The sequence below is a fragment of the Arachis duranensis genome, chromosome 7 (genome assembly GCF_000817695.3).
Source record: "Arachis duranensis cultivar V14167 chromosome 7, aradu.V14167.gnm2.J7QH, whole genome shotgun sequence".
Lineage (NCBI taxonomy): Eukaryota > Viridiplantae > Streptophyta > Magnoliopsida > Fabales > Fabaceae > Arachis > Arachis duranensis.
In genome coordinates this window covers 3139263-3152490 of record NC_029778.3, presented here as the reverse complement: position 1 = coordinate 3152490, position 13228 = coordinate 3139263, and the positions used below count along the sequence as shown (strand labels likewise).

Sequence of the window (13228 nt, the reverse complement as noted above, 5' to 3'; positions counted from 1 at the left end):
TACTACGAGTTACTAAATTTTTACGCTAAGAATTTTCAAATTTTCATGTTGTCATCAAAAAGGAAAAAAAAAAAAAGAAGAAGAAAGAAGAAATCCATGAAATGAAATCATGCTAGCTAAAACCTTAAAAACCTTAGAGCAAACATATGAAATGATGATTATGAAATATCAAAAATATAATAGTATATGTGAAGAAAGTTAGTTATCACAGTAAGAGTTAATTAGTTATCCATGTTAAGAAAGGTAGTTATCAAGATTTCTGGTATGCAAGTCTTGCATGACAAGCATAGGATATATATACTTGTATAGCATACAGAGCATAATGCACAGAGAACTCATTTCAATTCACTACTCTTTCATTCTCTTTCTCTCTTCTCTTCTCTTCAACCTTATTCAACATTCCTATACTAACAATAACCGTTATAGGAATAAAGTAAAGAAAAAACGTAGGTTAAAGAATTAGTACCTGTACTTAACCAAACTATATTACATTAATAAGGAACATATTCAATTCTTTTCTTTGTTTGCATTCTTTTTTCCTTTTACAAATTATGTATATATAGATGTTGGCTTCCTTCAATACTTAATCACTATCTTCAATCACTTTTGAAGGCTTTCAGATCTCTAGTACTATTCTTTTGCTTCCTTTCATTCATTTTTTATGTTTCTCATTGACCTATACCATATGATATATGTACACAGTAATAGTAATGGTTATCTTAAATAATCAATGACTTTTTTGAACAATATGAACAACGGACTCTAAAATTGACCCAATTCAAGTAAAACACACTACACTCCAAATTACTCACCTAAATTTTAGTGTTAGAATAACCATCTGCACACTTAGTGAATTGAACATCCGATATATTCATTATTTACATTGTTTAATATTTTCATTGTCTATCTATACTTTTCCAATAATAATACATAGTTATATGTGCTTTTTTACATAGAAGAATTAAATGATGTTTTATCACTTTTTTATTTATACATCTATTTAAAAACTTTCTTTTAGGTATAAAAGGAAAGTCTTAGATTTTATGTTCTCTTATTTTTTATCACTTTTAGGTATATTACTGTGTTGAGGAACCCTATAATTCTTAATCTTCACTGCAAGCAGATATTTATCCTTGGACCGCTAAAATGCAAGGGAATAATAGCTTGAATAAACAATAATTGATGCAAAAATTAAACAAAAACTAAATTAAAGAACAAATTCTTTACTTCTATATGGTAGTATTTTCTTTTCCGTGCCAGCCTTACATTTTCTTCTGTCATTTCTATATATTTACCAGTTTCCTTCACTCCTTCCTTGACTAATTCAATATCTTCATCAATCATTTTAAAGTATCATATTTTCATCATCCCCATTGAATTGAGCATTAATATCACTATGGCTCCCTTGTATCTTTTAACATACCAGGTAATTAAACAATAGTACGATTGGAACACTTGTTCTTTTTCTCCTAAATCTAATATCTAATAATTAGTAGGGGTGCTAAAGTAGGTTACCTATATGTATAATGCATGCACAAATTTTTTATTTTATGTATTTGTATTCAAGTTCTGTATACTAATTTATTATTTATATATGTATGTTGTGTTGGTTAAGTATTGGTCAAAATTTATCAGATTTGTAAACAGAATGTATATCTTTTCTGACAATATCGATTATACATCTTTTTCCTTCTGATCATAGAAATTGAACTATAATAACTGTTAAAGATTGAGCTAGCCAATTATGTCCATAATTAACGTGTAGACAAAGGGTTGGCTTTTATCAATCATTATCGGTTCTTACCTTTCTTTCAATCTGGTGGTTATATTATTAACATGCATGCACGTGAATAGATATATGGAGAATGATGTAGTTAAAGAGCTTGAAGCAATGCTGGAGAAGGCACAACCTTTGTTTACAACCGAAAGCTGCTGCATCTATAAAGTTCCCCATCAAATCCGTCAATTAAGCGAAGATGCATACACCCCAGTGCTTGTTTCAATTGGTCCTCTTCATCACGGGAATTCCAGATTGGTAACTATGGAAGGGCACAAACAGTTTTATTGTCAACATTTCATTCAAAGATCGGAGGCAAGTTTGAGCGATTTGGTGAGTTGCGTGCAACAGTTGGAACTACAAATTCGTGCATGTTACTCGGAGAAGATCGATCTCACAGTGGATGAATTGGTGAAGGTGATATTCATAGATTGTTGTTTCATAATTGAGCTTTTCCTCGGAGAAGAATGGGTGAGAAATGATGTCATCCCTTCAAAATCTTGGATGGGTAATCGGGTAATGCAAGATTTGATATTACTTGAGAATCAGATTCCTTTTTTTTGTCTTTGAGAAGATATACAAACTAGCTTTTGCTTCTCGCTTACATCGTGGTGAACTCCCTTCATTTATGAGGCTTGCTTTTGGTATATTTAAAATTCACAACCACCAAGGAGTGTCGCCACCTTCGAATGGTAGAACTATAGCACACTTCACTGATCTGCTTAGATACTTGTACTTGCCACCATCTCATAGAATACCTTCAAGGAACCCTGGATCGTTAGTTCTTGGTCACAGTGCATCTAAGTTAGTTGAAGCAGGAGTCAAGTTCGCAGTAAATAAACCATGGCACGGCGTTGGCATACTAGACCTGGAATTTGAACATGGTATTCTTAAAATCCCGCGTATTTTAGTGGGTGATTTCACTGAAGTTTGGTTGAGGAACATTGTGGCTTTGGAGCAGTGTCACTATTCTCATGACCACTACGTCACTGACTACGTTAGCTTCCTTACTCGACTTGTCAACAGAGACAAGGATGCGGATGTCCTCATCAAAGCTGGAATAATTGAGAGTATGATAAGTGGTAATGACACTTCAGTGGCTAAGCTAATCAACGATGTTGATAAAAATCTTACAGTGTCAAATGCCAATGCTAATTATCTCAAAATTTGTGATGATTTAAAAGCTTACTACAAACATCCTTGCCACACTAAAATGGCAACTCTCAGACGCGATTATTTTACCACTCCATGGAAGACAGCAGCTTCCATCGCTGGAATTGGATTACTCCTTCTTACTTTTGTTCAGACTATATGTTCTATTCTCCAAGTTTAATAAGTAGTACTAAGGCTACCACATAACCACATGCATTCACAAAAGACTACTTAAATTTGAGATGTGTTAGTTATTATTGTCAACACTGCAGATTTTGATTTGTATTCTTTCATTAATTTAAGATTGTAATATATGTTACTACTCTTTTGAGTTTGTAATTTATATATATTATTATTGTTGCATTTTGATGAGTTTGGAAAACTCTAAATTTAATTTGATGATGAACAAATATTATTAATTTAATTAAATTAAAATTATCAATTTGATTTTGATTCACTTGATTGATAATTTTATTTGTGCAGATTTTTTATTAGACCGAAAAAAAAAAGAAAAGATCCTAAGCCCAATAAAATCAAATTTCAGCCTTATGTAAATTATGATATGAATGTTGGTTGAATTGTTTAAGTTGGGGCAGATTCTATTAACATTATTATTGGCCCATATTTAACTAAAGATCTAATGCTTGGTCCGAAACCACTTGAGAGAGAGAAAGCAAATGCTTTGCTTCATTGTTTCCAACGGATCCTATTTTTATTATGTGATGGACTTCAAATTCATTTAACTTGAATTAAACTTACATTGGTAACATGAGAGAGAGTTAGCTATTGATTTGATGGACATTATCAATGCTATACGCTACCTAATGCAAGAGAAGTGGAAATTTAATTTACTTTATCAAAATCCATTAGTTAGTGTTCAAATTTCTCTCTCCTCTCTTTCTCATCTTGCTTCTTGTTTTCAGTCATTACACAGCAGCTATGGAAGAAACATTGAGCCACCGAAAAGAAGAAAGTGCAAGCAACAAGACCATCACAATGATGACAAGAAAAAGAAAACAAAAAGTATGTTGTGGCTGAGATTCTCATCACTTATGATAAGATTTGGTGAAGAGATCTTGGCTTCTCCATACCCAAAAATGGATGAAGAATATATCGGTCAGTAAAGGAAGATCTTTGAAGGGATGGCTTGTCTCTGATTTTGCTCAACCACCACAGGAGGTAGCTACAGTGGCTACGTGATGGAGGAGGCAGAAGTTGGAGCAGATGAAGCTGTCATCATCATGAAGCATCAAGGGCTAGGAGTCCATCTTGGAGTGCAAGGCAAGATGAAAGGCTCAGATTGATGATTATTGGTGACCAAGGAAGGACCAAAGGTAATTGCATGTTGGGTTTTTACATTCAGTTTCCTCTTCTCTCTCTGGCCGAACCGATTCTGGTTTGAAGAATAAGAAGATTAGCTTGATTTGTTTGGTTTCAACCATGGAGGCTTTTCCCTATAAGTAAGGGAGAACAGTCAGGGCTTGAAGCAAGGAGTGAGAGTGCAAGGCACAGGGTTCTCAGAGCTACCTAAGCTAACAGAATTTCTTCTCCTTTAATATTTCTGTTTTATATTTTTCTGTTTAATTTTGTCTGTCTTGAGTCTCATGAAAAAAAGGCAAACAGTGAGGTTTGTATGAAAAAGCCACAGAGCGGAAAAAGGCAGAGAGTGCAAAATTAAAAGAAAAAGTCATAGATGTCCTTAGAGTTCTTTTGTACATCTGTGTTGTGTTTCATGATTCTGTGGGAATCCCTTTGCAAGTTGGGTTAGCACTTAGCAGTTGAAAGCTTGGCAGCAACTAAGTCAAGTTCAGGATTGGGGTTTAGATTCTAGACTTGTCCCAAATAGGAAGGGTAGTTCCTAGGGAGAATTGGTGTATGTAATCAAAAATTATTATAGTGAAATTCCATCATTGTTGTGATGGAGACTGGATGTAGGCTGCATTGCACTTAGTAGCTGAACCAGGATATATCTTGGTATAATTCTCCCTCTCTTCTACTCCATTTCTGTTTCTGCTGCTCAAAGAGATAAAAATTGAAAAAATATCTCGTGCTGATCGACGAGACAAAAAGAAAAGTCTCATGGCTGGGTACGAGACAAAAGAAAAAGTCTCGTAGCTGGTTACGAGACAAAAAGGCAAAAAGTCTCCAGAAGTTGTTTCAAAGACCAGCAAGTGTTATTAAGTGAAAAAGAGGCTAAGATTCAACCCCTCCTTCTCATAGCCACTGAAAACCATCAATTGGTATCAGAGCTTGGTCTCAAAAAGATCAAGCTTTGCAGCTTGGAGAAAAGATCCAGATGGCAGAGAACAGTGGCTCAACTCTGGTATCCTACAATCTGACAGGAGAACAGTCAAACAACAGACCTCCTCTTTTCAATGGGAAGAACTACACCTATTGGAAGGAGAGAATGAAGATTTTTGTGCAAGCAGTAGATTACAGACTATGGAAGATTATCCTTGAGGGTCCTCAGTTTCCAACCACTACAAGTGCTGAAGGAGTAATCTCACTCAAACCAGAAGCCAGCTGGATCGAAGAAGACAGAAAGAAGGTGGAGCTCAATGTCAAGGCTATCAACTTGCTCAACTGTGGTATCATCTTCGAGGAGTATCAACGGGTATCACGATGAACAATGGCAAAGAAAATCCGGGACAAACTTCAAATCACTCATGAAGGAACCACCATAGTAAAGAAGACAAGGATAGACATGTTGAACAGAGAATATGAAATGTTCTCAATGAAGGAAGGAGAATCAATAGATAAAATGTTTGAAAGATTCAACATCATCATTGTTGGCTTGGATGCTATGGGAATTACGTATCCTGATTCTGTGCTTGTGAGGAGAGTTCTAAGATGTCTTACTAAAGAGTGTGAAGCAAAAGCCTTAATCATTTCCGAGAGTAGTGGTTTAGATTCCATGACATATGATGACTTGAGAGGAAACCTACTTGCTTTTGAAAAAACTTATTTGAAAAAAGATTCAAAAAAGAAAGAAACTGTTTTTACATCTGTTACTAACCCCCTGGATGATGAATCTAGTGATAATTCCTCTAAAAATAAATTTGTATTGTTTGCCAAAAAATTCAGGAAAATGGTGAAGTTCAAGGAGAGAAGCAAGGGAAGCAGCTTTAGGAAACAAAGGAAAGATCTCAGCAAGGTGACATGTTACAACTGCAAAGAAACTGGGCATTTCAAGTCAGATTGCCCTAAGTTGAAGAAAGAAGAAAAGCCAAAGAAGGGAAAGAAGAAAGGGCTGATGGCCTCTTGGGAGGACTTGGAAAACAATTCTAAAGATGATGAAGAATTCGAAACCAAGTCTCAACCATGTCTTATGGCTGACCATGTTGAACAGGTAATCATTCCTAACCCTGACACTGAAGCTCTTCATCTTATGATAGATCATCTTTCTGAAAAAATAAGATGCTTTTTGCTGGATAATCAAGAACTTGAACAACAAATCACCATTCTTAAAGCAGAAAATAGTTTTCTTAAAGAAAAACTAAGGGAGGCCAAAACTGCTGTTGATCTTATTGAAGAAAATAAGCAGTTAAAGGCCCAACTTAGGAGCTGTGAAAGTGGTCATTCTGTTGTTGCATATGTAAATTGTTTTAAGGAAAATGAAGAGTTGCTTAAAGAGGTCAAAAGGCTTAAAGAATACTTAGCCAAGTTCACTCAAAGTTCTGAAAATCTGAATCAAATATTGGCTAGTCAAAAACCTCTTTATGATAAAGCTGGTTTGGGCTTTTATAAATCTATTAAGAAACCTTATTTTGAAAACATTGCCTCATCTTCTAATGATACAAGGTTTCAAAACCCAACAAGCTTTAACAAAATAGCAACTCCAAGGTTTTGTAGACTTTGTAACCGAAATGGACACTTTCCCATTCAATGCTTTTTTTGTGAGAGGATGATTGGTGATAAAGTTTACAAAGTTGTTTTTGATTATAATGGACTAGGACATAAGAGATGGTTTAACGTACGTGAAAGGATCCAAGAAGATTTGGATACCTAAGGTCACTTGAGCTTGCTTTGTAGGTGTGCCTTGCATCCAAAAGGAAGGAGAATATGTGGTACATGGACAGCGGATGTTCTAGGCACATGACCGGAAAGACAACCTTCTTCATAAAGCTTGATGAGTATGATGGAGAACTTGTCACTTTCGTGATGATGGTAAAGGAAAGATAGTGGCCGTTGGAAAAGTTGGTAAAAGCTTTTCATCTTGTATAAATGATGTTCTTCTTGTAAATAGTTTGAAGCATAATTTACTTAGTGTAAGCCAATTGTGTGATCTAGGATTTGAAGTTATTTTTAGAAAGTTTGTGTGTTTGCTTGTTTGTGAAAAAACTGGGGATATTTTATTTGAGGCTAAGAGGTGCAATAACGTGTATGGATTGACTCTTGAGGACTTGAAAGAACAAAATGTAACATGTTTTACTTCTCTTGAATATGAAAAATGGCTATGGCACAGAAAGTTGGGTCATGCTAGCATGTACCAAATTTCTAAGCTAGTCAAGAAAAATTTGGTTAGAGGAATTCCAGATATCAAATTTGATAAGGATCTTACTTGTGATGCTTGCCAATTAGGCAAACAAGTAAAATCTTCTTTTAAACCAAAAGATGGAATCTCAACCAAAAGGCCATTAGAGATGTTACACATTGATCTTTTTTGGTCCAACAAGAACTCAAAGTCTAGGAGGTAAACACTATGATCTAGTGGTGGTAGATGATTACTCTAGATTTGGTTGGGTACTTTTTCTTGCTCATAAAAATAATACTTTTCATGCTTTCTCAACCCTTTGCAAGAAAATTCAGAATGAAAAAGGTTTAAAAATTGCCCATTTGAGAAGTGATCACGGAAGAGAATTTGAAAACCAAGACTTCGAAAAATTCTGTGATGACTTTGGAATTGCTCATAACTTTTCATGCCCTAGAACCCCTCAACAAAATGGGGTGGTTGAGAGAAGGAATAGAAGCCTTCAAGAGATGACTAGGGCCATGCTTTGTGAGAATGAGATTCCAAAATTTCTATGGGCTGAAGTTGTAAATACAGCTTGTTACATTTTGAATAGGACAATTATTAGAAAAGGGTTGAAGAAAACACCTTATGAGCTATGGAAAGGAACCCCTCCAAATCTTAAGTATTTTCATGTTTTTGGATGTAAATGCTTTGTACTTAATAATAAAGAAAACCTTGGTAAATTTGATCCAAAATCCTATGAAGGGATGTTTGTTGGATATTCCACCACTAGCAAGGCCTATAGGATTTATCTCAAAGAACATAGGACCATAGAAGAATCCATAGATATCTCTTTTTGTGATTCTAATTCAATTCCCAGTGCTGTGATTGAAGATGATACAGATTGTGAAGATGTTGTCAATAAAGAAACCAGTGAAGAAAATCCCAAGTTTGCTCAAAATGATGATTCTGCCAGTCCAGTTTTGTCTCGTCAGAATGGAGGAGACATTTCCATTTTGTCTCCTGAGTCAGCAAGAGAAACGGAAACAGTGAGACCCAAAGAAGCTCATCAAAGCTCAACACCACTCCGGAAGCCTAGAGAATGGAAGTCCTTGAGGGGTTATCCTCATGACTTTATAATTGGTGATCCCTCTCAAGGTGTAACAATAAGATCCTCAACCAAAAGACAATCCGAACCAAGCAATTTTGCCCTCTTGTCACAAACGGAGCCCAACAATGTAAAACAAGCTCTTGAAGATCCATCATGGGTCAAAGCAATGCAAGAAGAGCTTGCTCAATTCGACAAGAATAAGGTTTGGACACTAGTACCTCATCCGGATGGTAAGAAAGTTATGGGTACTAAGTATGTGTTCAAAAATAAATTAGGTGAGGATGGAAAAGTTGTTCGTAACAAGGCTAGATTAGTGGCCCAAGGTTACGATCAAGAAGAGGGTATAGATTTTGATGAGTCTTTTGCTCCGGTAGTTAGAATGGAAGCAATTAGGTTGCTTCTTGCCTATGCTGCCCACAAGGGTTTTAAAATGTTTCAAATGGATGTAAAATGTGATTTTCTTCATGGCTTTATTGATAGAGAAGTGTTTGTGGCACAACCCCCCGGTTTTGATGATAAAAAATTTCCAAACCATGTTTTCAAACTTTCAAAGGCTCTTTATGGCCTTAGACACGCTCCAAGAGCTTGGTATGAAAGGCTTAGTGCCTTCTTGTTGGAAAATCAATTTCAAAGGAGAACCACCGACACTATTTTATTCATTAAAGCATCTAATGATGATATTCTCATAGTTCAAGTTTGTGTGGATGACATTGTGTTTGGTTCGGCCAACGAGTCCTTGTGTGAAGAGTTTGGAAAACTCATGACTAGTGAGTTTGAGATGAGTTTAATGGGAGAGCTAACTTTTTTTCTTGGCCTCCAAATTAAACAAACTCCTAGTGGTACCTTTATTCACCAAGAAAAGTATGCACAAGAACTAATAAAAAAATTTGGCCTGGAAAGTTCCAAACTAATGGGAACACCAATGCATCCAAACACAAAACATGAAAAGGATGATGATGGCAAAGATGTGGATGAAACAAGGTATAGAGGAATGATAGGTTCTCTTATGTACCTTACCTCCTCTAGACCGGATATTGTTCAAAGTGTGGGTGTATACTCAAGGTTTCAATCCCATCCAAAAGAATCCCATCTTTCAGCCGTTAAGCGTATCATTAGATACATTAAGGGAACTAGTGATTATGGCTTGTGGTTTCCAAAATCTGATAATTTTTGTGCAGTAGGGTTTTGTGATGCAGATTATGTGGGAGATAGGGTGGATAGAAGGAGCACCTCCGACATGTGTTGCTTTCTTGGAAGCTCACTCAACATGTGGTCAAGCAAAAAAACAAGCCACAGTGGCTCTATCCACAGCTGAAGCTGAATATATTTCTGCATCTGCATATTGTTCTCAACTAATTTGGTTAAAAATGCAGTTGGAAGATTACAAATTAAAGATCAATAGTATACCCTTATTTTGTGATAATATGAGTGATATAAACATTTCAAAAACTCTTGTTCTGCACTCAAGAACCAAGCACATTGAAATCAAATATCATTTTATTAGAGAACATATGCAAAAGGGTACTATTGATATTCAATTTGTAAAATCTGAAGACCAACTTGCTGACATTTTTACAAAACCCCTCTGTGAAGACAGATTCTGCACTTTGAGAAAAAGTTTGGGAATGATAGATTTAAGCTCTATTGATAACTTGTGAAATTTTTTATTCTGTTCAGTTTTGTCTCGTAGGAAAGCACGAGATAAAAATCAGGGTGTGTTGAAAGGGCTATGATCAAGGGGGAGACTGCGCAGAAATTAATTCTTATGGGCCCCACCAAACCTCTTTGACCCCACTTTGACCGTTTTGTTAGTTCCTCTTTGTGTAAATCAAAATTCATTTTTGTTGTCTCATCAAATCTTGTTGAAAGAGGATATTGTCAAATCAAATCTTTTCCCTCCTCTAATCCCTTGATTCTAGGAAACCACTTTTCAGTTTTATTTCAAATAAAAGGAAACTTCCTTGGTTTATAATCGCTCATTAGTGGTCATTAAACTCCCTCCAATTCTCTCTCCACTCCACATTTAATGCATCCCTAACCTCCTTCCTCACTCTACTCAATTCGGCTCTCTACAACTCTCCCTCTTCCACTTCTCCATTTTCTTTATCATGAAAAAGAAAACCGCCACAAGAAAAGTGAAAGAATCCTCTTCTCTCAAAAACCTTCCACACCTCAAACTCACACCCACATTCATATTCATTCTACTTCTTCATCTTTTTCCTCACCACCATCCAAACACACAGACACCATGAGGAGAAAAGTAATAGCAACGAAGACATCTTCAAGGAAAAAGAAGGAGAAGGTTCCCGTGGCTGAAGAAGAAGAATCACACACTTCACCTCTTCCATCACCGATGCAATCACCACCAAAGAAGACCACACCCGGACGCAGTACCCAGAAGACAAAAGGGTTCATGTTGCATAACACCAGGGAGCCAGCAAACTTGGAGTCATTGGATTTCAAAAACAAGTTCAACAAATCACATTCTCATTTTGATCCGGCCAGGTTCAACTCTTGTGCCTCCTATGAGTTCCACAAGGAGGTATTGGAAAAACACCACCTTTGTGCCGCCTATCTCGTCAATCTCGACTCACTCACAAACCAAGGGATCAATGTTTCTCCTCTGTTTGAACTTCTACAATGGACACCACTGCTCCATATTCAGAAACCAGTCTATCCCGAATTGGTACGTGAGTTCTATGCAAACATGCGGCTGATCGATGGCACCATCCACTCCTATGTCAAGAGGGTTTACATGACTCTGAACTCTGAGACTATCGGGACTGTCCTAGGCTATACAGATGAGGGGCCAAGAGCGTATATGACTGAGAAGTCGGACTCCCAGGTTGGAGTCACATACAAGATTGCTCTTCAACATATTTGTGAGAACCTATCTGGCTTGGACGGCATCATTCCGACTTACAAAGCACTCGGCCCTACAAACTCCCTGCTCCACAGGATCATCACTCATATCCTTACCCCTCAAAGTGGTTCACATAACCGAGTAACTGTTTTTGACTCTCTCATACTTTTTGCTCTTGTTACTTCTACTCCTATTTTATTTGGTTACCTTATGATAAGACACATATGGAAATCAGTTAAGAGTACCAAAAAGGCGAATCTGCCTTATGGCATGTTTTTAACAAGTATCTTTGAATATTTTAAAATTGATCTCGCAAATGAAGATGTAGAAAATAAGGTCTCAATGATTAAAGGAGGAGGAGCTATGAAGGGAACCAAGGGGAAGAAGTCGGTAGCCTCGGATAGTGAGTTTGAGAGTCGGCCTGAGTCCTCCAAGGAAACAAAATCAAACAAAGAAATCCTCACTGAATTCTCAAACATGTCGGAGCTAATGGTACAATCTTATAAGGCAACCCGCAAGCAAGCCTATAAAAATGAGAGGGCTTGGATGAGGTTCAAAGATAGGGTGAGTCTGATGTTGCATAGCTTTGAGGAGGAATTGGGTGATGCTAGTGAAGAAGAGGCGGATGAATCCGAGTTCCACTTATCTGATGATTAATCACTGTTCTTTCTTTTTATTGATATTTGGCTTGTTCTGACTCAATCTGATACTGTAGTAGTTTACTTTGATACTCTAAAACTATGATACTGTGATACACTCTTGATATTTTGGGTATATTTTGGATTTTTTTGTTTCCCATGACATATTTTGCAGGTGCCCCTTGATGCCAAAAGGGAGAGAAATGGATGAAAATTGAAATTAAAAATAGGGGATGAAATCCTTATGGATTTATGATTACCCTTGCTTTAATTATTATTTGCTATTTTGTTGTGTGATATGATATATGCTTATGATGTTGAATGTTTTAATTAGAAGTATGTTACCTTGGTGAAAATGTTTGTTGCTTTGAATTAGGAATATACATTTGATTTACCTTGGTGAATATGCTTACTGAATACTTTATTTTTGACAGTTCCTTTAAGCTGTGATATGAAAATAATGGTTGATAGTTGCTATGGTTTGAGATCAAAAATATTTTCCTGGCCATGATTACTTTGCTCTGATTTGTTAATTGGAAAATATTTTCAAAATAGCTTGAACAAACAGCTTTTTGAAACATCAAATTTTTATGTACTCAATTACTTTGTGTGTTTGAGCAGAAAATCAATTTATGATAACAAATGAGTTTTGCTTATCAAACCAATTCTGCTCATAAATCAAGCATTCAACATTTCAAAATTTAAAATGTTGAATAACATAGTTGCCTTAAGCTTGACTTCTAAAGTTACAGGTTTAATACTTCCCTTGGTAAAATAGCATACATTAAGGGGGAGCCTTGTGACAATTGGAAAAGGAGAAAAATACTAATCTTCAAAGGGAGTACTCAATACTCAATACTCTAATTTCTTTCCATTTCAATTTTAATAATGTTTGTCATCAAGGGGGAGATTGATGAGTTTGGAAAACTCTAAATTTAATTTGATGATGAACGAACACTATTAATTTAATTAAATTACAAAATTGTCAATTTGATTTTGATTCACATGTATTGATTGATAATTTTGTTTGTGCAGATTTTTTATTGGGCCGAAAAGAAAAGAAAAGATCCTAAGCCCAATAAAATCAAATTTCAGCCTTATGTAAATTATGATATGAATGTTGGCTGAATTGTTTAAGTTGGGCCAGATTCTATTAACATTATTATTGGCCCATATTTAACTAAAGATCCAATGCTTGGTCCGAAACTACTTGAGAGAGAGAAAGCAAATGCTT

The 13228-nt window shown here is 35.9% G+C and overlaps 1 pseudogene; it reads left to right on the top strand.

Annotated features, from left to right (window-relative positions):
- The first annotated feature begins 966 nt into the window (after nt 1-966).
- Nucleotides 967-3217, top strand: LOC127739727 (UPF0481 protein At3g47200-like; annotated as a pseudogene).
- The last annotated feature ends 10011 nt before the right edge of the window (nt 3218-13228 follow it).